Source organism: Siphateles boraxobius, unplaced genomic scaffold (assembly GCF_051911475.1).
Source record: "Siphateles boraxobius isolate OS27281-9 unplaced genomic scaffold, OSU_SipBor_1 6, whole genome shotgun sequence".
NCBI lineage: Eukaryota > Metazoa > Chordata > Actinopteri > Cypriniformes > Leuciscidae > Siphateles > Siphateles boraxobius.
In genome coordinates, this window is record NW_027509186.1 from 184,133 (window position 1) to 207,951 (window position 23,819).

The 23,819-nt window shown below is 43.1% G+C and overlaps 2 long non-coding RNA genes across 2 annotated transcripts; both read left to right on the plus strand.

Annotated features, from left to right (window-relative positions):
- Positions 1–7,000: 7,000 nt before the first annotated feature.
- On the plus strand, positions 7,001–7,619 carry LOC143715508 (uncharacterized). Its single transcript, XR_013195783.1, has 3 exons — positions 7,001–7,058; positions 7,140–7,239; positions 7,534–7,619. It is a non-coding gene; the product is annotated as an uncharacterized LOC143715508 (long non-coding RNA).
- Positions 7,620–15,237: 7,618 nt separating this feature from the next.
- Positions 15,238–15,856, plus strand: LOC143715509 (uncharacterized). Its single transcript, XR_013195784.1, has 3 exons — positions 15,238–15,295; positions 15,377–15,476; positions 15,771–15,856. It is a non-coding gene; the product is annotated as an uncharacterized LOC143715509 (long non-coding RNA).
- Positions 15,857–23,819: the final 7,963 nt, after the last annotated feature.

Here is a 23,819-nt window from a genome sequence, read left to right on the forward strand (position 1 = left end):
GGAGGAATGGAGGCATTGGTTAGAGGGGGCGAAACATCCATTCCTAGTACTAACGGATCATAAGAATCTTCAGTACTTGAGAGATGCGAAAAGACTGAATCCACGTCAGGCCCGATGGGCATTGTTTTTCACCCGGTTCCATTTCAAGATTTCATATCGCCCAGGCTCCAAAAATACTAGAGCGGATGCCCTCTCATGCATCCATGCCCCAGAGATCCCGAGGGAGGAACCTGAGGCCATCCTGCCTGAGAAGTTGTTTGTCAACCCCATCCAGTGGGAGATCAACGAGCAATTATTGGAGCTGTCCCGACAACAACCTCGAGTTCCAGGATGTCCCCCCGAGAAGATTTACGTCCCAGAGGACTTCCGAAACTCTCTCATTGCTTCAGCTCACTCCTCCGTAGGCACAGGTCATCCTGGCATAAGCAAAACGTCCACAACTTTCCAACTCAAGTACTGGTGGCCCAATATGCAGCAAGACATCACCACGTTTATACAGGGTTGTATCCCATGTGCCATGTCCAAAGTCCCCAGGAATCTCCCTGTGGGTAAATTAGTACCGCTCCCAGTCCCACATAGGCCCTGGTCCCACATTGGGGTAGATTTCGTTACGGATCTACCAGCATCCGATGGAAACACCTGTATCCTTGTCGCCATCGATCGGTTCTCCAAAGCATGCAGACTAATCCCTCTGAAGGGACTCCCTACGGCCTTTGTCACTGCTGAACTTCTGATGGAGCATGTGTTTCGGAACTACGGCATCCCAGAGGACATCGTGTCTGACAGGGGACCCCAATTTATCTCCCGAGTTTGGCGAGCTTTTTTCACTCTCATGAACGTGACCGTAAGCCTGTCATCAGGGTACCATCCACAAACAAATGGCCGAACCGAACGGAAAATCCAAGATGTAGGACGTTTCCTGCGTACCTTCTGCCACTCCAACCAAAACATCTGGAGTCGTTATCTCATCTGGGCAGAGTACGCACAAAATTCCCTCAGACAGTCATCCACGCAACTAACTCCTTTCCAGTGTGTGTTGGGTTACCAACCTCCATTGTTTCCATGGTCCGGCGAACCCTCAGAAGTACCAGCAGTAAACAAGTGGTTTCAAGAAAGCGAAGGAGTGTGGAATCAAGCCCATCATCACCTTCAGCAAGCAGTGAATCGCCAACGGCATTTTGCAGATGCTCACCGCCGTCAGACTCCTGAATATCAACCCGGACAGTAAGTAAGTCTCCACTAAAGACATCCGTCTACGTCAACCTTGCCGCAAACTCAACCCCAGATACATCGGAGCTTTCCCCATCGTAAGACAAGTAAACCCAGTCACCTACCAACTCCGCCTACCTCCAGAACATCGAATCCATCCCACGTTTCACGTCTCCCTCCTGAAACCTCACCACCCACCTGTACCCAACTCAGCCACGGAACCAATCCCTGAGGATAACCCCCCGATACCGCCTATTGAACCAGAACCCATCTATTTGATAAAGGAAATATTGGACTCCCGACGTCGAGGTGTTCGGATTGAATATCTGATAGATTGGGAGGGGTATGGACCTGAAGAAAGATGTTGGGTACCCCGGAACGACGTCCTTGATCCCAATCTGCTCCGAGAATTTCACGCTCAATAACCTGACAAACCTGCACCACGGCCCAGAGGTAGACCACCACAACGTCGGGGTCCAAGATCCGCTGGCGCGGACTCTGGAGGGGGGGGGGGGGGGGTAATGTCAGGAACCAATCAGACACCACACCCTTCACAACACAACGATCACTCTCACCAGAATTCTAATCACCTGCACCTGTTCACAATCAATAGCCTCTGAATAAAAACACTCACCACAGCTTCATTCACCGTCAAGCCTCCAACAGGAACAGACCATTTCCCGCTGTCTACCAAAGTCTATCTCCTCGTCATCGCCGACCAAGTAACGTATACTCACCTGTGTATTACTGACCTCTGCATTCCTGTTCCACTGTCTTCAGACATCCTACCCGAGTCCTGGTTTCCTGCATTTCCTGTCTGGATCCCTGTTCCCTAGAATCCTGTATTTTCCTGAGTCCCTGTGTTCACGCCGAGTTGTCTCATCCACGACGACACCTGAAAGAGAAAAGACAAGTATGAATGATCTGTGACCGCTTGACATCCAATTAACCTGAAGAGGACCTGCTCACCTGTTATCTGCCCCGCACGTAGAGACCCTCACCGCATCTGCACCTGAACTCTGAGAATACTCACCTATGCACTTGTGTCACGTTCAATAAAGCTGTGTTTGGATTCACTTACCTCTGTCTCCTTGCCTGTATCCTGACAATGTTCAGTTCACTTATACCCCTTTTCCACCAAGGCAGAGCTGGTGCTGGTTCGGAGCCAGAGCCTAGTTTCAATTCGGTTCTTTGGTTTTCCACACGCAAAGCACCAGCTCCGAACCAGGAAAAGTGGTTCTTAAGTAGCACCAAATCATTGCTGGTCTAGAACAGAGCCAAGTAAGAACCACTTGCGTCAGGGGCTGGGGGCGGGGTTACCGTGACCAACAAGACGAATAGAAACTTGTGACCGCCATTTTTAAATAGCAGCTAGTCGAGCTAATAGCAGCTCGATTATAAATATCCGTCTATGTAAGTTACGGCGAGCTGCACAAACGCGTTGGACTCCGATGTATTTTGTAAACCCATGAGCATCCATAGTATTGCAACGTCCGTTATTGTTGATGGCTTGTTCGAGATGCATCGGAGCGGCGCGGACCGATCGGAGCTGCGGGAGTGTTTGGAGAACATACGACTCCTTGTGCTTTTAGATCGCTATCGCAGTGCTTTGATGTCATGCGGAGATCGATCTGCGAGAAGCCGATGCATCTCGAACAAGCCTGGCGTACTGTTTGGCGCTACCGCACTAGCGTTGCTGGGCAACATGAGACGTATACAGTGACGTAAGATCTGGCTCTGTTGTGGCTCTCTAGCCGGTGGAAAGGCAAATCGGTTCTTATTAAGCTCGTCAGTCGAACCCACTCTGAACCAGCTTTGGCTCTGGCTCTGAACCAGCACCCGGTTCTTGTTGGTGGAAAAGGGGTATTAGTACTTTTCTTTTACTAAAAGTAGAAACAATGTGAAGTTGACCGTTTAGTCACTGGTTTGATTTACTTAAAGTTGCACAAACAAAGAACATCTGACTGTACATGTGAGTGGAGCATTTCACAGTCTGTCGTTTAGGTCAGTTAGGCTTGGGGTAGGTTTGAATTTTAATTATTCCAATTCCGCTCATTCGAATCTAATTAACGGTAATTTAGGTAAAACAAAAGTTTGGATCTCGTGCTATAAGCTAACATGATTAGCGCATCTCACCTCGTCATAATTTACATATAGTTGACATCTGACAATCCTAACAACAAATAAAATATCAAAATGAAAAATATAATTCATGGTTACTCACATAGAGCGCAGCTGGAGTTTTTTCTTATATCGTTCAACAACTGCCGAACAACCGTCCTTCTTCATTTGGTGTAATGGCGGGTTGCGAACCAACATCAATAGGTGCATGTCGCCACCTACTGTCATGAAGTGTGAAGAGAACTGGTTCTCACGTAATCCCTATATCCGATTTTGTAATCCACTAATCCTAATAAACTCACTATTGCATTTATTTGTTTCCTGCATTTTAACCATTTAGTAAATACAATTACTGGATTTATAGTATATTTATAGTTATCTTACATGATTAATATAATGAAACCATCATATTTTAAATAAATTATATTGACCAGCTGAATCTAACATTTAATTTCAACAAACGTAAAAGTCAAATGAAAAAAATTATGTGCAATTAATTGTATAAAACTGAAATAGGCTACTTTTCATTTTGCAGCAGAAAGACCAGAGAAAATGTGTGCAGCAGCATGATGAAGATGATGAAACACTCCTACTTTTGGAAAACAAATAAGACTTTTTGATTTTTTTGTTGTTGAAATTTTCATATTTTCTTCCTTAAAGTAAGATCAAATTAATTAAAATTAATGTATATGCCAAATTTTCACTTCTCAATAACTTGTTAACATTTAATATATATATATGTTTAAAATTATATGTTAATTATTTATTATCTTGAGGTGGAGAATGTCATTAACTAACTGCTGATTATTAAATGATATAAATGTTTTCTAGTTGATTGATTCTCGAGGCACACATGTGTGTGACACATTGATGCATGCGGTGCATACACACAATAGTACAGGTAACACTGAATAAATGCTGATTAAATGTATGCAGTGTTTTTTTTTGTTGTTTTTACGTGGTATTTTGGTCGTTGTTACGACTAAAACGGTCCTTTGATGTTACCTCCTCAGAACATACCAGTTAGGCAATTGAGACGTAGGGCCTACTCATCACGTTCTTGCTGACGTACCACAATAACGTTGCCACGACGAATACAGGAATCACAAAGTTACGTGCTGGAACTTTATTTGGCACGTTGTTACGACGAATATGGGCCGGTCCTGTTACGTCTTCACAACGTAACTGTGTTAGCTGGGATATATGATAGCTAGCTAGTAAGTTAGTGTAGTTAGGTAATAAATGTTTTATATCCTTAAGTTTGTGATTAGTTTATTTATTTAATAAACCAACCAATCAATAAATCAATCTACATTCTGAATCTTGCAGGGCTTATAATTTCTGTGGGATGTTATCAATCCTACAGGACAGTATGTGGACAAACCTACAGGACTCAGCAACAGGCGCGTCTTAGACATGGGCATTCTGGGCTTCAGTCCCGGATGTTTTTTTTATAGCCCCGGATCTCAAAAAAATTAATTTATTGATAATTATTTATTTTTTTTAAATAAATTTGTATTTATTTAAAAAAACGAACAGGTCTTTTAATCTATCCTTCGGAATCATGTATTAAAGACGATTAAAATGTGTTCAAGCAGATCAAAGTTACTGTGGTTACAATAATATGCTTGCATTTAGAGTGCGCACCAGAGGAGAGAGAGAGAGAGAGAACCTGAAAGAGCCATTGGTTAAAGGGTAACTAAACACTAAAACAACTTTTTAAAGTTAATGATCTGTAAGAATGGAGCTTCATAAATGCTGTTCATTGATTCCAGTAAATTTTTTGACTTTTTGGTTTAAAGTGTTTTAATTCTACAATATATGGTGTAGAAACGTCTGCGTGCTGCCCTCTTCAGGTTGAACGGTGGCTACTGCAGTTGAATTTTTCTATTGGATGTTTGCGGTGGTTCGTGACGCAGCGGTTGTTGGTTGCGGGATGCGCATAAGCGCTGTGTGCCGCACTGTATTGGAGTCTTTCATAATCATATAATACTTTTGCGCAATGAAAGATTATTAATAGCCTTTTTTGTTCTGTTCTGTCCTATCTATCATATGTTGCTGCCTCATTAAACAGCTGTGCAATACATTTAAATAATGTCTTAATTTTATAGTAGACTATACATAATAATTGATCTTTCTGATTTTTATCTTGTTTATCATGTATTTTACAACAATACAAAGAGCAATGTGTAACGTTTTACCAGATTTAGTGCTACACTTATTGTCTCTTTGTTCCCCACTAAATAATGTTTTTCACTAAATGTTCATATTTTATACAATTATTGTTTTTTCTAGACTAAATTTTACTGAGTTATCCACTAATCTAGTTTATAATATAATTTTTGTCAAAGGTAATGATCATATTTTTTTTGATTTGTTGTTTTTATTTATAATGAAGTTGTCTGTATTAAGTGGATGGTGTTTAACACAAAAGAGTGATTATCAGTTCAACACACAGAGTTATAGAAATTCTACTTGATTTAAAAAAAAAAAACTGCGCTGGTATCCGATCGGTATCGGTCGATACTCAAAATTTTTGGTATCGGATTGGATCGGTTCAGAAAAAATGGTATCGGGACATCCCTAATAATTTCTGGTAGGCTATATCTAAGTTACCCAGGAGCTCTGTTGACATAGGCTTAGCTTAGCTAGAGGGGTAATATCCTTCTCACCTTTTTCACCCCTGGCCCGTTTTCATGCCTGCTATAGTTCCTTTTCCAGACTTATACAAGCAGACTGTTGGAGTGATGTGTGTGTGTGTGTGTGTGTGCGTGTGTGTGTGTGTGTGTGTGTGTGTGTGTGTGTGTGTGTGTGTGTGTGTGTGTGTGTGTGTGTGTGTGTGTGTGTATAAATAGATATAGATAAATATAGATAGATAAATATCTATATACACAGTATATATATATATATATATATATATATATATATAGTTTTATATTAATTTTTTTAAATATTTCATATTCATGTATTATTTATTTGTGTTTCTGTGAATAGCTGTTACAATTCTACAAATAAAGCATTCTATCTTTTTACATATCATTTAAAATGCTACAAAAAATGCACAGAATGCAGGAAATGAAGTATTTAATGCCCAACGTTCCCTAGGGGAGGTCCCCCACACCCTCCATTGATGATATTATTGCTTATTATTATGTGCCTCTGAGTAGCTTAGTTACCAAAAGCGGGGGTGGGTGGTGCGGACTGGGCTAAGCCCCCAATGTATCAAGACCCTAGCAACGCCCCTGCTCAGCAATATCCTGTTCTGTAGGATTTTCATTCTGTCTTGCAGGATTCCTGCATTAACCCCGCACAGTGAGTGCAGGGTTTGAAAGGGTTTTATTCTAACTATCCCATTATGACATCGGCACGAATGCTATTGAGTCTCGCGCGGTCGTACTTTTTGGTCGTACAAAGTACATTGTGAAGGTGTAACCCATGTTAAATTTGGTACTAAAAAAATTAATAAATGGATAATATAATTGCATATTCTAATAGCTAAACTTTTAATAAAAAAGTTGAAACGATCTATTCATATCCATTGTGAATTAAATAAAAATAAATAAAAATAATATGCATTATGGTCTAGCACCGAACATGTGATATATTACGTGTACACGAGTTGCGTATGAAGTCAGCGGATGACACACGGAAATGCGAGAGACGCGCTGAACACGAGATGAGAGACGCGGTGAACACGAGATGAGAGTGATGCAGAAAGGATTAATAAGGTTTATATTGTTAAAATTCATTTAATAAGGTTATAAGCAACTTTATAATACTTTGTGGTTGATGATGATAAATCATTTTAGAATGGTGATTGCTGATTTAAGTGCGGATTCTAGCCGATTGTGAAGCTCCTTTGAATCTGAAGCGGGTGTTTAAAAAAAAAACTGTGAAACTCGGGATTTGGTGAGTTTATTTGTTTTATTTTCTATAATGGATGTATTTTATGTTATTATGCATATTATGCACGCTGTGAAGTCTATTTGCATATTTTCTGAATGTTAATATGATTTTTGAAATGTTGAGTAATATATTTTTGCTTAGCTATGAATGAATATTAATTTGCACATTGTCAATATGCCTGTGAGATATCACATGTTCGTCATGAAAGTGAAAATGTATGTTTAAACACTGTTTAAAGAGCAGAAAAGTTATAAAGAAATAATATCGAATGTTAATGACACTGTTTTGGTAAAACAGGTCAGGTTTACTGCTTCATTGGAAAATTCTCTCATGGATTTGAGATGGCGAGCCACCAAAATTGAATGCTGATTTCTGAGCCTGGGGAAAAGACACTTTTACTGTATCACAAGGTTTTCGTTGCGCCAGAGACATCAACTTCTTCAATTAGGAGGACTTTTCTTTTTTTTCTGTTTGGACCACTTCTTCGAACTGGTAGGATTGAACTGATTGTGCATTTACTCACTGGATCTCTTAAAGGATTCTTTTTTCTGGACAATATTCAAGAGACAATTCAAAGAAAGAGTTAAAACAAGAGTGTTGTTTATTGAATGTGGGTCACATGTAAATATTGAATTTCCTTTTACCATTTCAGTGTGATAAGAAGTTTCCGTTGGTCAAATTATGGTTATACACCATTTTACTTTGTTTAAGAGATTATTTGGTTTGTCTAACACGGTATAGGAAATTATAACACTAAAGGCAAAATAGAATTAGAACCCTAAACTCTAAAATAATAAAACAAAAAAAATACGGAACAATCTAATAAAAGTCTTACTAAAGATATATGTAAACAGAGATCAAATAGATAACATTTATTAAATTGTTTTAAGAAAAAAAGAAAAGGAATTTAAATCTTAAAGGAATTAGATAAGAAAACCCAAAGACAACAGAGAATTCATAATTTGTGTATAATTTTATGGTTTTGTTATCATTGCTGTTTAAAACTCTGTTCCATTTTATGTATATGACTGTTCAATTTACAATTACAAATACTTTCCTTACTTGATGTCTGTGATTCAGTTACTGCCAATATTCTGTTCTCCACTGACCTAGAAACTGGTCCATTGCTCCAACCTACGTTGAGGGCCCTTGTTACATAAACCTTGGCGAGCCAGCCAGGAGAACAGTGGTAGTAAATATATCCTGAATGGGTTCCTAAAAAAAAAAAAAAAAGAAGAGAAATCCGATTATACAAATTTGAGATCACGTCAGTCCTTAGAAACATGGATATTGTTGAAACTGAGAATGTTAAAGTTGCAAACTCCGTGATAGTTCGTGGGTTGACTGACACAGAGTGTGACGAAGACTTGGTTGAGTTTCTAAATAAGCACGGACACGTTAGTAGACATCTGAGAGTAGATGACCCAAAGTCGCCTTTTCACAGAGACGTTATTGTAGAATATGAAAGCTGTTCTGCCCTTGTAACTCTTGAGCCAGTGTTACCTTACACTTTCAGAAGCTCTCATAATGTCTCTTATGTCATATCACTCTTGTCAAGTGCCTACTTGCCAGCAGCAACCAAGCAAGCTAGCGCCTGTTACTTTGCTGAGCTGCAGAAATTAGCTACAATTAGTGGAAAGACTTTTGAGGAACTTCTGCAAGAACAGTTATCTCAAGCCACTACGTCATGTGCTGAAATCGCAACAGATGAGAACGAACTAAAGCTTTCCTTGGGGACTGGCACTCCCACACATGATCCTCTTACCTCATTCAAGGAAGGGAAAAGTGCAGAAGGGTGTCAAAGCCCGGAGACCGTACGTTCAGTGGTCTTTGAAAAGAAAATGGCAGCTTTCGATGTGGCTGATGTAAATCCACCTGAGATCCAGCGTGTGGTAGTCGAACATCTAATAAAGAATGAGGGAACTTCCCACATGCATGCACCTTTCAGACTTAGAGTGTTCTCTGGGAAAATTCCACGTCCAACCACTGAAGTTGATTATGATGCCTGGAGAGGGAGTGTTGGACTGATTCTCCAAGATCCTTCTTTTTCCGATTTGCACCGATCCAGGAAAATATTAGACAGTTTATTACCTCCAGCATCGGAAATTGTGAGGCATCTGGGGGCCACAGCTCTACCTAATGCGTACCTTGATATTCTGGATTCCGCTTTTGATGCAGTTGAGGACGGAGATGATCTTTTTGCTAGATTCTTGAACACATTGCAAAATACAGGTGAAAAGCCTTCCTTGTACCTACAGCGTTTACAAGCAGCTCTCTTAAAAGCAATAAAAAGAGGTGCCGTTTCCAATGCTGAGGCTGATAAACAGCTCTTGAAACAATTCTGTCGAGGCTGTTGGAATGACACGTTGATAACAAACCTCCAGCTCGAGGCTAAACGAGAGAGTCCACCTTCATTTTCTGAACTGCTTCTGCAGTTGCGCAGTGAAGAAAATCGACATTCCGCCAAAGAGAGCCGTATGCGTCAGCATCTGAATGTGCATCGACATAAAGTCAGCTCAAATGTTGTATCCACAAGCTCTTTTGACTTGGATAATGGTGCGGCATCAGAGGGGAGAGAGATTGCAGAACTAAGACGGCAAGTTACAAAACTTCAAAATCAGCTCAGTAAGCAGAAAGCAAAACAGACGGAGAGTGATGATGTGCTCCACTTGAAGAAACAGATTGCAGAACTTCAGAGTCAGTTCACAAAGCTTGGATCCCAAAAGCCTCAAAAGCAAAAAGACCGTGAGACCAAACAGGCTTACTTTAAGCCCACTGTTTCAGCTGTTGTCCCAAAGTCCCTAGATAGACCTGAGCCAGGTTATTGTTTCCGCTGTGGCGAAGATGGACATATTGTGTCTGGTTGCGAGAACGATCCAAACCCATCTTTAGTGAATGAGAAACGGAAGCAGCTGAGGGAACGGCAGAGTCTGTGGGACCGCCAACAGTGCCAAGGGGCCTCAGAGTCTTTAAACTGGAATTAGCCCCTGTAGCGAGACGTACAAGGGCTACCATATGCAAAACTAGTCTCAAAAGATCCACAGGAAGAAGGGGTAGTTCAGAGTTTTCCGACAGCAGAGGTCCGTTGGCCAGCCTCCCAAAGGGGCTGATAGGGGCCAAGTGTACAGCTCAAGTGTACATAGAAGGGAAACTATGTTCCTGCCTCCTGGACACAGGGTCGCAAGTGACGACAATCTCAAAATCCTATCATGAGCAAACTCTGCCTGAGCTAACTATAATCCCTTTGGAGAATCTGCTGGAAGTGGAGGCTGCGAATGGACAGGTAGTACCCTATTTGGGGTATGTAGAAATGAGGGTCGAGTTCCCTGAGGATTTTCTTGGGAGTACTGTAGAAGTGTCAACGCTTGCGCTGGTTATTCCTGATACAAGTGGTACTGCTCAGCCAAAAGTGCTCATAGGTACCAACACTTTAGACTTGGCATATGGGAAGCATCTTGAAGCCAATAACACTGTCTGCAAATTCATTCCATTTGGTTATAAGGCAGTAGTGAGAACAATTGAATATCGACGGAATCAGAGAGTAAACAGTAATGTAGGAGTTGTCAGACTCCCCACCGCTGATGCCACTATCGTACCTGCAGGGCAGAATCTTGTCATGGAGGGAGTTGTGAGTGTAAAAGGACAAGTGACGGATAGGTGGGTAGTCATGGAACCCCCCTCTCATTCCTCTGTTCCTGGAGGACTTTTAGTTGCAAGCTGTCTTCTTGACTTACCCAAGCATCCATCTCGTAAAGTCTCTGTAGTGCTTAAAAATGAGACTGAGCATGATATCACCATTCCTGGAAAGAGTGTAATTGCGGAAGTCCATGCCATACAGAGAGTAATTTCAAGTAAGAGCAATCCGAAGGGTGACGTGTCTTCCAATGGAGAAGAGAGATCTACTAAGGAACTCTGCTTTGATTTCGGCGACTCTCCACTAACCAAAGAATGGAAGGAGAGGATTTCCCAGAAGTTAAGGGACATGTCAGAAGTTTTTGCTATGCATGATTTCGATGTGGGGCGAACTGACAAGGTGAAGCACAGCATCAAGCTACATGACAATACTCCTTTTAAGCACAGGGCCCGACCCATACATCCTGATGACTTTGAAGCAGTTCGTCGACATCTGGAAGAGTTGCTTGAGGCTGGAATCATTCGGGAATCGGAATCATCCTTTTCGTCACCCATTGTGGTCGTCAAAAAGAAGAACGGCGATGTGAGGCTGTGTATCGACTACCGTAAATTGAACACACAGACCATAAAGGATGCTTATGCACTGCCGAATCTTGAAGAAGCCTTTTCGGCACTCCGTGGATCTAAGTGGTTTTCAGTGCTCGATCTTAAGTCTGGCTATTACCAGATTGAAGTTGAGGAAAAGGATAAGCCCAAAACCGCTTTTGTTTGTCCTCTTGGGTTCTGGGAGTTCAATCGAATGCCTCAGGGGATAACGAATGCTCCCAGTACATTTCAGCGCCTTATGGAAAAGTGTATGGGCGATATTAACCTCACTGAAGTTCTGGTATTCTTGGATGATTTAATCATATTTTCTGAGACACTAGAAGAACATGAAATCCGCCTTTTGCATGTCCTAAATCGCTTGAAAGAGTATGGATTGAAGCTTTCAGTAGAGAAGTGTAAATTTCTCCAGACATCTGTTAGGTATTTAGGACATATTGTGTCACAGAATGGCGTGGAAACCGATCCTCAAAAAATAGAAACTATTAAAACCTGGCCAAGTCCTAAAACTCTCAAAGAATTACGTTCCTTCTTGGGGTTTTCTGGCTATTATCGCCGTTTCATCCGAGATTACTCCAAGATCGCAAAGCCACTAAATGACTTGACTGTCGGATATCCACCGTTCCGCAAGAACTGTAAAGGCAAGAGCAAGATAACGTCCTACCTGAGTCCTAAAGTGCCTTTTGGAGGAAGATGGACAGAAAGTTGTCAACAGGCTTTTGACACGCTCATAGAGAAACTCACCACAGCACCCGTATTGGGATTTGCTGACCCCACACTGCCATACGAGTTGCACACCGATGCTAGCACAACCGGGCTAGGTGTCGCACTTTACCAGCAGCAAGGGGGAGAACTGCGAGCAATTGCTTTCGCCAGCCGTGGGCTTTCAAGGAGTGAGGCTCGTTACCCTGCTCATAAGCTCGAGTTCTTGGCCCTGAAATGGGGAGTCACGGAGAAGTTTTCTGATTACCTGTATGGAAGCAATTTCAAAGTGGTCACAGATAGCAATCCGTTAACTTATGTGTTGACATCTGCAAAACTGGACGCGACAAGTTACAGATGGCTTTCTGCCTTGTCCACATTCTCTTTCACTCTTCAATATCGTCCGGGAAAGAGTAACCTAGATGCAGATGGACTGTCAAGACGGCCTCATGGAATGCTTACCAACGACAGGATATCACAGAAGGAGCAGGAACGCATACGTCAATTCACTTTGCACCACTTACCTGAGGAGGGGAATTCAGTCTTGGTCTCCACTGATGTAGTCCAAGCTATCAACGATAAACATCTGGTACGCACAGCTGCGGACGGTGATTACATTCCTCTGATTGAGTCCCTTTCTGTGAGTTCAGAGGCGATTCCTGAGACTTATGAATGCTTTGAAGGATTTCCAGTGGTTCCTCAGATGACAGAGGAAGAACTGAAAGATAAACAAAGAGCTGATCCAGCAATACAGGAAGTCATCTTCCAACTGGAATCAGGGAAACCGTCTTTGCCTGTACTGAGGAAAGAATTACCAGAACTCCCATTTTATCTGCGAGAATGGAAAAAGTTAGAGCTGAAGGAGGGTATTCTTTATAGAAAAAGAGTGGTTGGTGAACATACAACTTACCAGCTTGTTCTCCCAAAGAATCTGAGGCCTATTGTCATGGAGCAACTGCATGACAATATGGGCCATATGGGTATGGAAAGAACCCTTGATCTTGCTCGAGCCCGTTTTTATTGGCCAAGGATGGCTACAGATGTGGAGGTGAAGATCAAGACATGCGACCGGTGCGTGTGCAGAAAGACTCCACCTGAGAGAGCAGCGCCATTAGTGAATATTCAAGTATCTAGGCCACTTGAGTTGGTATGTATGGATTTCCTATCTTTGGAACCAGATCGTAGCAATACAAAGGACATCTTGGTGATAACTGATTATTTCACGAAGTACGCTGTAGCGGTCCCCACATCAAATCAGAAGGCCAAGACAGTCGCAAAAAGCCTTTGGGAAAACTTCATTGTGCACTATGGCATACCTGAAAGGCTTCATAGTGATCAAGGGCCTGATTTTGAGAGCAAGACCATTAAAGAGTTGTGTGAGATTGCCGGTATTCGTAAAGTCCGAACCACACCGTATCATCCCAGGGGAAACCCGGTTGAACGGTTCAACCGAACGCTGTTGAGTATGCTGGGTACTCTGAGAAACAAAGACAAAACCCATTGGAGAGACTTTGTGAAGCCTGTTGTGCATGCATATAATTGCACTAAACATGAAACTACAGGGTTCACTCCATATGAGTTGATGTTTGGCCGGCAGCCTAGGTTGCCAATAGATCTCGCGTTTAGAGTACCTGTGAGTAACAGCCATAATGAGTTCCATTCCCAGTATGTGAAAACTTTGAAAACACACTTGCAGGAGAGTTATGAGCTTGCCAGAAAGAATGCAGCAAAGGTTGCAGCAAGGAACAAGACACGGTATGACAAAAGAGTGACAGAATCTTCACTTGATGAGGGTGATCGAATTCTTGTCAGAAATGTGCGTCTCAGAGGGAAGCACAAATTGGCTGATAAATGGGACTCTGAAGTATACATTGTGGTGAACCGTGCTGGTGAGCTTCCTGTTTACACCGTGAAACCAGAAGGAAAGGAAGGACCTTTGCGGACGCTCCACAGGGACTTGTTATTGCCTTGTGGTTTCTTGTCACCCTCTGTGGAGGAAGAGAAAATGGTACTTAAGTCACAAAGAGGGAGAACGGTTCCGAGAGAAGTAAATGAGGAAGAACCAGAGAGTTCAGAGCAATGTCTGGATCATGAGGGAGAGGACGATGATTATCTGGTGCAAGAAATTGAGCCAAATTCCAAAACCACTCCAGTGAGATTTGTTAAGGAGTTTGACGTTGTGAGAACATCAAGAAAAATTCCTTTCAGAAATGTTGAACCTGTTACCCAGATGCAACCTGATTCAAACCTTGCCAGTGCCAACATCATTGAAGGTACACATGAAGAATACTTACCTGAACCAGCATACTTACCTGAAACTCAGTCTTGTTCTGGACCAGCCTCAGTGCACAGTGATGTGATACCTGAAAGGGAAATGTTGGAAGAGAGAATATGTCTGTCTGAAACAGAGCAACAAAGTCCGAATGCTCCTGCAAATTACAGAATGGAGAATGAAACTAACACTAAAACAGAACAAAATCAAAAATCCATACTTCATATTCCAGTGGAAGGAGACAGACTGGGTCCAGTTGAATCTGCAACACCTGAAGAAGACACAGAGTCAGATGAATGTGAAGCTGAAAGTAGATTAAGGAAGTCCAAAAGAGTGAGACAAAGATCCAAAAGATTGACTTACCCTGAGTTGGGAAATCCCATGGTATCTATTATTCAATCTCTTCTGCAAGGGTTGAACACAGCTTTCATTGAAACGTTAACAGAGCAACCCAGATCGGTTAAACACCCTAAGAAATAGGCCTTAACACTGATTAGAAGGCATCATCATAACGCAAAGGGACTTGCGTGGATTTAAAGAAGGGAGGGTGTAACCCATGTTAAATTTGGTACTAAAAAAATTAATAAATGGATAATATAATTGCATATTCTAATAGCTAAACTTTTAATAAAAAAGTTGAAACGATCTATTCATATCCATTGTGAATTAAATAAAAATAAATAAAAATAATATGCATTATGGTCTAGCACCGAACATGTGATATATTACGTGTACACGAGTTGCGTATGAAGTCAGCGGATGACACACGGAAATGCGAGAGACGCGCTGAACACGAGATGAGAGACGCGGTGAACACGAGATGAGAGTGATGCAGAAAGGATTAATAAGGTTTATATTGTTAAAATTCATTTAATAAGGTTATAAGCAACTTTATAATACTTTGTGGTTGATGATGATAAATCATTTTAGAATGGTGATTGCTGATTTAAGTGCGGATTCTAGCCGATTGTGAAGCTCCTTTGAATCTGAAGCGGGTGTTTAAAAAAAAAACTGTGAAACTCGGGATTTGGTGAGTTTATTTGTTTTATTTTCTATAATGGATGTATTTTATGTTATTATGCATATTATGCACGCTGTGAAGTCTATTTGCATATTTTCTGAATGTTAATATGATTTTTGAAATGTTGAGTAATATATTTTTGCTTAGCTATGAATGAATATTAATTTGCACATTGTCAATATGCCTGTGAGATATCACATGTTCGTCATGAAAGTGAAAATGTATGTTTAAACACTGTTTAAAGAGCAGAAAAGTTATAAAGAAATAATATCGAATGTTAATGACACTGTTTTGGTAAAACAGGTCAGGTTTACTGCTTCATTGGAAAATTCTCTCATGGATTTGAGATGGCGAGCCACCAAAATTGAATGCTGATTTCTGAGCCTGGGGAAAAGACACTTTTACTGTATCACAAGGTTTTCGTTGCGCCAGAGACATCAACTTCTTCAATTAGGAGGACTTTTCTTTTTTTTTTCTGTTTGGACCACTTCTTCGAACTGGTAGGATTGAACTGATTGTGCATTTACTCACTGGATCTCTTAAAGGATTCTTTTTTCTGGACAATATTCAAGAGACAATTCAAAGAAAGAGTTAAAACAAGAGTGTTGTTTATTGAATGTGGGTCACATGTAAATATTGAATTTCCTTTTACCATTTCAGTGTGATAAGAAGTTTCCGTTGGTCAAATTATGGTTATACACCATTTTACTTTGTTTAAGAGATTATTTGGTTTGTCTAACACGGTATAGGAAATTATAACACTAAAGGCAAAATAGAATTAGAACCCTAAACTCTAAAATAATAAAACAAAAAAAATACGGAACAATCTAATAAAAGTCTTACTAAAGATATATGTAAACAGAGATCAAATAGATAACATTTATTAAATTGTTTTAAGAAAAAAAGAAAAGGAATTTAAATCTTAAAGGAATTAGATAAGAAAACCCAAAGACAACAGAGAATTCATAATTTGTGTATAATTTTATGGTTTTGTTATCATTGCTGTTTAAAACTCTGTTCCATTTTATGTATATGACTGTTCAATTTACAATTACAAATACTTTCCTTACTTGATGTCTGTGATTCAGTTACTGCCAATATTCTGTTCTCCACTGACCTAGAAACTGGTCCATTGCTCCAACCTACGTTGAGGGCCCTTGTTACAAATGTTTTTCACTTCAGTCGCTGAAACTCTGACTGAAGTCCTGCAGAAGCGAATGAGAGTAAACGCGTTTACTCCAGACGCGCGCGAAGCAGGTAGGAGTTTCACTGTGAGAGACTTAATGTTACAGTCATTCTACCGATGTAAACAAACAAAGCAGTTGAAAACGGATATGCAATTTGCATGAAGGAAATAGCGGGCTGTATTCAGTTTTATCTTTTTGCAGTAATGAGAGTGAGTTAACTAACGTTATGACAGTAATGAGGGGAGTTCACCCAAATATTAACCCGTGTGTGTCCGTCAGTCTGTCGCTGTGTGTGTGTGTTTGTTTGTTTGTTTGTTTGTCTGTCTCTCTCTCTCTCTCTCTCGGTGTGTGTTTCTCTCTCTCTCTCACTCTCTCTCTCTCTCGCTCTCTCTCTCTCACTCTCTCTCTGTGTGTGTGTGTGTGTGTCTGTGTGTCTGTCTGTCTGTCTCTCTGTGTGTTTGTCTCTCTCTCTCTCTCTCTCTCTCTCTCTCTCTCTCTCTCTCTCTCTCTCTCTCTGTATGTGTGTGTATATACCTTCTAAGCAGAAGTTATGAAGATAAAAAAAAGAGTCAGGAAATTACATGGTTAATTTGTACATCATTGTAATGTTTAATCATTGTTTAATAAACACATATGGCACCTTTTTCCAAGTCTTCATTTGTCACTCTTTCTTTTTTTTTTTTAAATGTCGCAATAATGATCGTACCGTGGTCTTTACACCAAGGTATTATCGTATCGTGAGATTTTGTCGTTACATTCCTATTATTTACAAGTCATAACTTTTGCCAATATTTGGAATAGAATTTAAAATATATATATATATACTACAAATATTTTTCTATTAATTTAGTGTGCCTTTACATTGCTTCAATGCGTTACTATTTTAGCGTCATATTTCTATCCCGTGCTGCGTGAATCCAGGTCACTTCTGAAACTTTACAGCATGCAATTGGCGTCGGTTCTCTTAGCAGCATGAAAAATAATAGTGTTATTCAATGGATTATATAGGCTGAAGCCTCGAATGCGAGTCAAGACTGCTCCCTTTACAATCACTAATGCTGTCGCTCTGTCATTTCATCACGATCTCACAAAGTGCAATGAAGCCGCCAACAATGCACAATAAATCTCTAAGGCTACGTCTACATTAATCCGGATACATCTGAAAACGGCGTTTTCGTATAAAAACGCTGTCCATCCACATTAACGTTTTCCAAAAGCTTCTCCTCCACACTAGTGTTAGTGATGGGTCGGTCATGAGTGATTTTTTTCACTGTAAACGAATCTTTAATATGACTCAGGAGCACTGAGTTGTCTCAGAGAGTGATTCGTTCATTTTGTGTTGTTGACAGGAAATGGAATTCTCACAAAAGCTCAATGAGATGATACAAATGGAAAAATAAATGATAAAGTTATCGCGCAATTCCTCTGGCAGGATAATGCTATTTAGCAAAATATATCAGCATTCACTGAGTTCACCAGGTTGCACTCAGTCACCATATGTTTGGTCTTTGCAGAACTGTGATATGAAAGTAACATTTTAGCAACAGTGTGAAAGTGAATGGCACATAAGATGCACAATACCGGTATAAACATGAATATATACCGGTACAATATGTGTCACATGACTAAACATGCGTCATCGTTTTCAAATACCTCCGTTTTGACAGTCCACACTACAATGCCAAAATGGCGTTTTCAAATTTATCCGCTTTGGAGAGCGTTTTTCAAAAAGCTTAGTTTTCATTTATAAAAACACCGTCTCAGTGTGGACTGAAGGCCAAAATGGAGGAAAAAAAAGTGTTTTCAAACGAAAACGTATTAGTATGGACAAGGTCTTATGCACGATTACACAAGTTTTCAGCCCTGATTTTAGCCCTGATTTTCACTCGCTAATATTTTATTAACAAAGTTCGGGAGAGGCACGTTCAGATAATTAACCTAATTGTCATGGGAGGAGCTCATCCAGTCAACTCAATTAGCTAACATCAGGAGGTATACAGCAGATTTTACAGCTGTTCTATGACAGCTTTCCAGCATTTGGCCCCCGCCCAATTGCAACATGTCTGAAATCGAACTCCAGCCGTTTGATGACGAATCCTTTCTCTCCCCTGATCCTCTGCCGCAATCCGGCGCCACTAGGATCATCCCTCCTCCTCCAGTCACAGCCGCCGAACCCCCGGTTTCATCGCGTGGACGTCGTTCCGTCCGAACCAAGTTAAGCAATGAACGTTAGCATTTTGTTTTTTTAATTGTTATTTGGATACCGCCATTAAATATGAAACGCTATTTTCTTGACTGAAGACTGAGAGTGATTTTTGCAGATGTGTGTGTTCAATTTGGCTAACCAGTGTGTGAAATATAGTGTGACAGTGTAGATTTCAGTAGCTAGCTATAACACAAGAACAAGCTGTGACTTATTTATTTGCTCTGTGATTTAAGGGCTGTTTAAATACATATTTTCTCTTGGAAATAAAGGACTTTTTGTTTTTATCAATTAGCTCATCTTCACAGTTCACATATTTTTAGATGTTTAAATAAGCAGAGGCAGAGTAAATTGCATTCAAATGCCACAAATGTTTGAGATGCAATATGTGTTAATTGTGTTATTATAAGTGAGTGGTAAGAGTAGTTCTCTTACGAGAGTATCTCTCGTACTGCGTAATATCTTACGCTATGTGGAAAACCTCTTTTCCACGAGATATTGAAGCCAAAAATTATCCTTAACCTTGAATTAATGTAAAACGCTGTGCAGCAGCATGCAGACATAGGCAAGACGGCTTGCGCGCCTATTGGCTGCCCTGCGGCAACAGCAGCAGCCTATCGATCCGGAGTGAGAAGCCACGCCGTCTGAGAAAAAGCACACAGCGGGACGAGCCTTGAGTCTGAAGTCGCTGGCATCGCCGCCTTTAGCCGCCGTACCTGCTACGCTTTCCGGCATTATATCCTTTTCTGCAAGTGTGTGTGTTCGCTGCTGCGACACACATTTTTTCACTGTCTCTCTCCCTCTCCTAAAAGAGCTGCGTCTTTTTCAAGATGCATAGATCCTGCGGCTCGTGCCGAGCCACACTCAGTGAAGAGGATCGCCATGTCATCTGCGTTTCCTGCCTGGGTGAGGATCATTCGGCTCTCGCTCTCGTCCACGGCGGATGCCCTCACTGTGAGCTACTGCCGATGGTGACTCTGAGGACTTGCCTGGCATCATTCTCAGAGCCTGCACTTCAGCCAGCTGTAGCGCCGCGCCATAAAAGCGCCGTGCCAGCGCGGCCCCGAGCATCAAAACCGCTGCGCGGCTAGCTTTCTTTACGTTACAAGAAAGCTATCCCGCCCCCCGTGGACATGCGTCACCGGCGAAATGAGGAAAGAGTGTGTTTTGGTCACAATCCAGTGGCCATTCTCCATTTCTCAAACATTTCTCAGCTCCTCTTAGTTCGAGCGGCTGAAAAAGTTCAATATTGCAGCAATGAGCCTGTTGTATAACACGCACGCCTGCAAACAAATGCCAACACATACAAACTGTGATGACGCTCTCTTATCTGCTCGAGCTATTTTAAGATTTTGTCGTTTCCCCCTGTGGCTCAGAGGCAAAACCCAAAGCCTTTGCACGGGAGACCCGTGTTCGATCCCAGGTCTCGCAGCAGATAAAATTTAGTCTCGCCGCGGCCAGACTTGCACCGAAAAGGGAGCAGTCACCCAAACCGAACACAGCCCAGTGTTCATTTCTACACACAAACACAGCCGGTAAAACGAAACCAACCCACATACAGTCAGCTAAGACCCACGGTGTTTAAGTCTCGCCGCGGCCAGACTCCACCGAAACTTCTCGCTCGTTCAGTTCCAAACAATGTGACTGTTCCAGTGTATTTCGCGGTAAACAAGCCGGCACCACAGCCCGCTTGCCTGCACACAAATGCCATTTTTACGGCGACCCAGATAATTCCCAAAAGAGTGTATTTTCTGGTATTCCGGTCACGGCCGATGGTGTTATGAGTGTTGTAAGAATGCCCACGTCTCAGTGCCCATTCCCACACACAGACACAGCCCGCCACAGTTCAGGGCTAGCACAAATAAAATCGACTCATGTCGATTGTGCAAAAATGTAGTGAATGTGCCCACGACACAGTGCCAACACTACACGATGCGTGTCCCTCGTTTTCTGTAAAAACGAAACACACACGACGCACATTCGGTCAGCACAAGCCGACGGTGTTCTCAGTGCAGTGAATGTGCCCGCCGTCCCGCGCCCACATTCCTTCACAGACACGCTCAACCCCACAGGGTTTGTCCCGCTCGCTCTCTCTCCACAACCTGTCACAGAGAATTCGAGCGCGACCAGGCTGCCCGCCGTGATCGGCGCGCCTCCCGCCTCACACACTATAAACACAGTGTTTATGTCTCAGCACACCGAAGCTCTGCAGCTGCCGCTATGCCGCGGCCAGAGCCCGGATTTCATTCTACCCCTAGCTATTCACGCAGATGCGTGGGCAAAGCTTCCCGGGGTATCAGAATGGGTGTTGAACACTATAAAAAGAGGCTATTCGCTACAGTTTGCTCGACGTCCCTGCCGTTACACGGCGCGAGTCGAAACCACGGTAAACAACGAAGTATCTCATCTACTTCGAGCCGAAATAGCAAAACTGCTGAGCAAAGGGGCCATAGAACCTTTATCTCAGGCTCAGAGCGAAGGGGGGCTTATACAGCAGATATTTTCTGGTACCGAAAAAAGACGGGGGTCTCAGACCCATTCTAGATCTGCGACAGCTGAACAGAGTGCTTATGAAGCGCCAGTTCAGAATGCTGACAACCAGGAAAATCCTCGCGCAAGTGCGCCAGGGAGACTGGTTTATGTCAATAGATCTGAAAAATGCCTATTTCCAAATACAAATAGCGTCACGTCACAGGCGATTCTTGAGATTCGCCTTCGAGGGCCAGGCATATCAATACACAGTCCTACCGTTCGGCATACCCCTAGCACCCCGTACATTTACGAAGTGCATGGATGCGGCCCTCGCACCCCTGAGACTTCAGGGCATGCGAGTTTTGAACTACTTGGATGATTGGCTGATTCTAGTTTGATCACATTCAGAGCTCATAGAACACAGAACCACATTACTCGAGCATCTCGAGAATCTGGGTCTCACAGTCAATTTGGTGAAGAGTTCGCTGTTTCCTAGCCAGAAAATCTATTTTCTGGGAACAGTGCGGGACTCGCTGTCTATGACAGCACATCTGTCGCCAGAGTGAGAACTGGACATTCAGCGCACCGCGAAATCCTTTCGCCGTGGCTCTATAGTCCGGCTCAAAAGGTTTCAGAAAATGCTGGGCCTCATGGCCTCGGCATCTTCAGTACTCCAGATGGGCCTGCTACGCATACGCCCACTGCTGTTATGGCTGAAAGTGCGAGTTCCACCCCGGGCATGGACCTCTGGTCTGTTTCACCTCAGGGTGGACATGAAATGCGTTTCGCCTCTGGAACCTTGGAAAATAGCCGACTGGTATCAGTCAGGCGTGTGTCTGGGGACTCCCTCGAGTGTGACGGTGGTGTCCACGGATGCCTCCACCTCGGGATGGGAAGCTCGAGGGCAGACCGTTCTTCGGCCAGTGGTCAGAACGGGAAAAGCTCCTACGCATAAACTGTCTAGAAATGCTGGCAGTCGACAACGCGCTATGGCGTTTTTGTCCCCAGATAAAAGGCCGCCATCTCTTAGTCCGGTCGGACAACATGTCAGTGGTGGCATACAAAAATCACCAGGGTGGCGTCAGGTCCCGAAACCTTTACAGGCTGACGGAACGCCTCCTGGTCTGGGCTCAGCACAACCTGCTTTCACTGAAAGCAGCGCATGTGCCTGGTCGCCTGAATCTGGGACCATCTGTCCAGAAACAATGTCCCAGCAGGGGAATGGTCGCTGCACCTGCAGACGATCCAACTGCTGAGGGAGACATTCGGAAGAGCACAGGTGGACCTGTTCGCGTCTCAAGAAAGCGCTCACTGTCCGAACATTTTCTGCAAGAGCAGGGATGCGCTGGCCCATGTGTGGCCCCGCTGCCCCCTCTTTGCTTTTCCCCCGTCTCGCTCCAGCCTCAAGTGCTGGAACAAATCAGGGAAAACGGATGCCCAGTGCTACTCGTGGCTCCGCTCTGGACAAACCAGAATTGGTTCCCAGTCCTAATGCGGCGGACCAGCACTCCCCGATACCGGTGAGGAGAGACCTCCTCTCTCAGGCAAAGGGCTCGATTTGGCATCCTCGTCCGTAATTATGGTCCCTACATGCATGGGCCATCAACGGGTACCCGCTAACCTCCCAGGGGGAGTGTTAAATACAATCACGCAGGCTAGAGCCCCGTCTACTAGACGGCTCTATTCCTCAAAGTGGTCAGAGTTCTCTGCCTGGTGTCAAGCTCAGGGCTTTTCACCCGCAGAATGTGGAGTTACGGAAGTGCTCTCCTTCCTTCAGGAGCTGCTGGATAAGGGCAGAACCCCATCCACGCTCAAAGTATACGTGGCGGCCATAGCGGTGTTTGCAAAACCGACGTCTGGCCAGTCACTGGGGAAAAACGACCTGGTCGTGCGATTCCTCAGGGGAGCTCGGAGGCTGAATCCTCCCAGACCCCCCTTAGTCCCTGTGAGGGACCTTTCTACGGTTTTGGAAGCCATGAAAGGTGCCCCATTCGAGCCAATCCATTTGTCAGACATGAAACATCCTTCTCTCAAAACGGTATTCCTTATGGCTCTCGCTTCAGTGAAGCGCGTAGGGGACTTGCAAGCGCTTTCGGTAAGCGCGTCATGCATGGAGTTTGAGCCTAATGGCTCAAAAGTCATACTCAAAACAATGCACGGGTACGTGCCCACATCCCTCAACACACCGTTCAGGGCCCAGGTTATTTCCCTGTGCGCCCTCCCGGTTCGTGATGAGGAGAAGGATGCGAGTCTCCTCTGCCCTGTCAGGGCACTGAGAGCTTATGTGTCCCGCTCGTCGGTCTTCAGACAGACTGAGCAGCTCTTCGTTTTGTTTGGCGGACGCTCCAAGGGACTGGCCGCATCAAAACAGAGCCTATCCAGATGGATAGTCGACGCCATAGCACTGGCTTACACTTCTAAGGGCCTGCAGTGTCCTTTGGGTGTCAGAGCGCACTCCATGATAGGCGTGGCCTCATCGTGGGCGTGGTA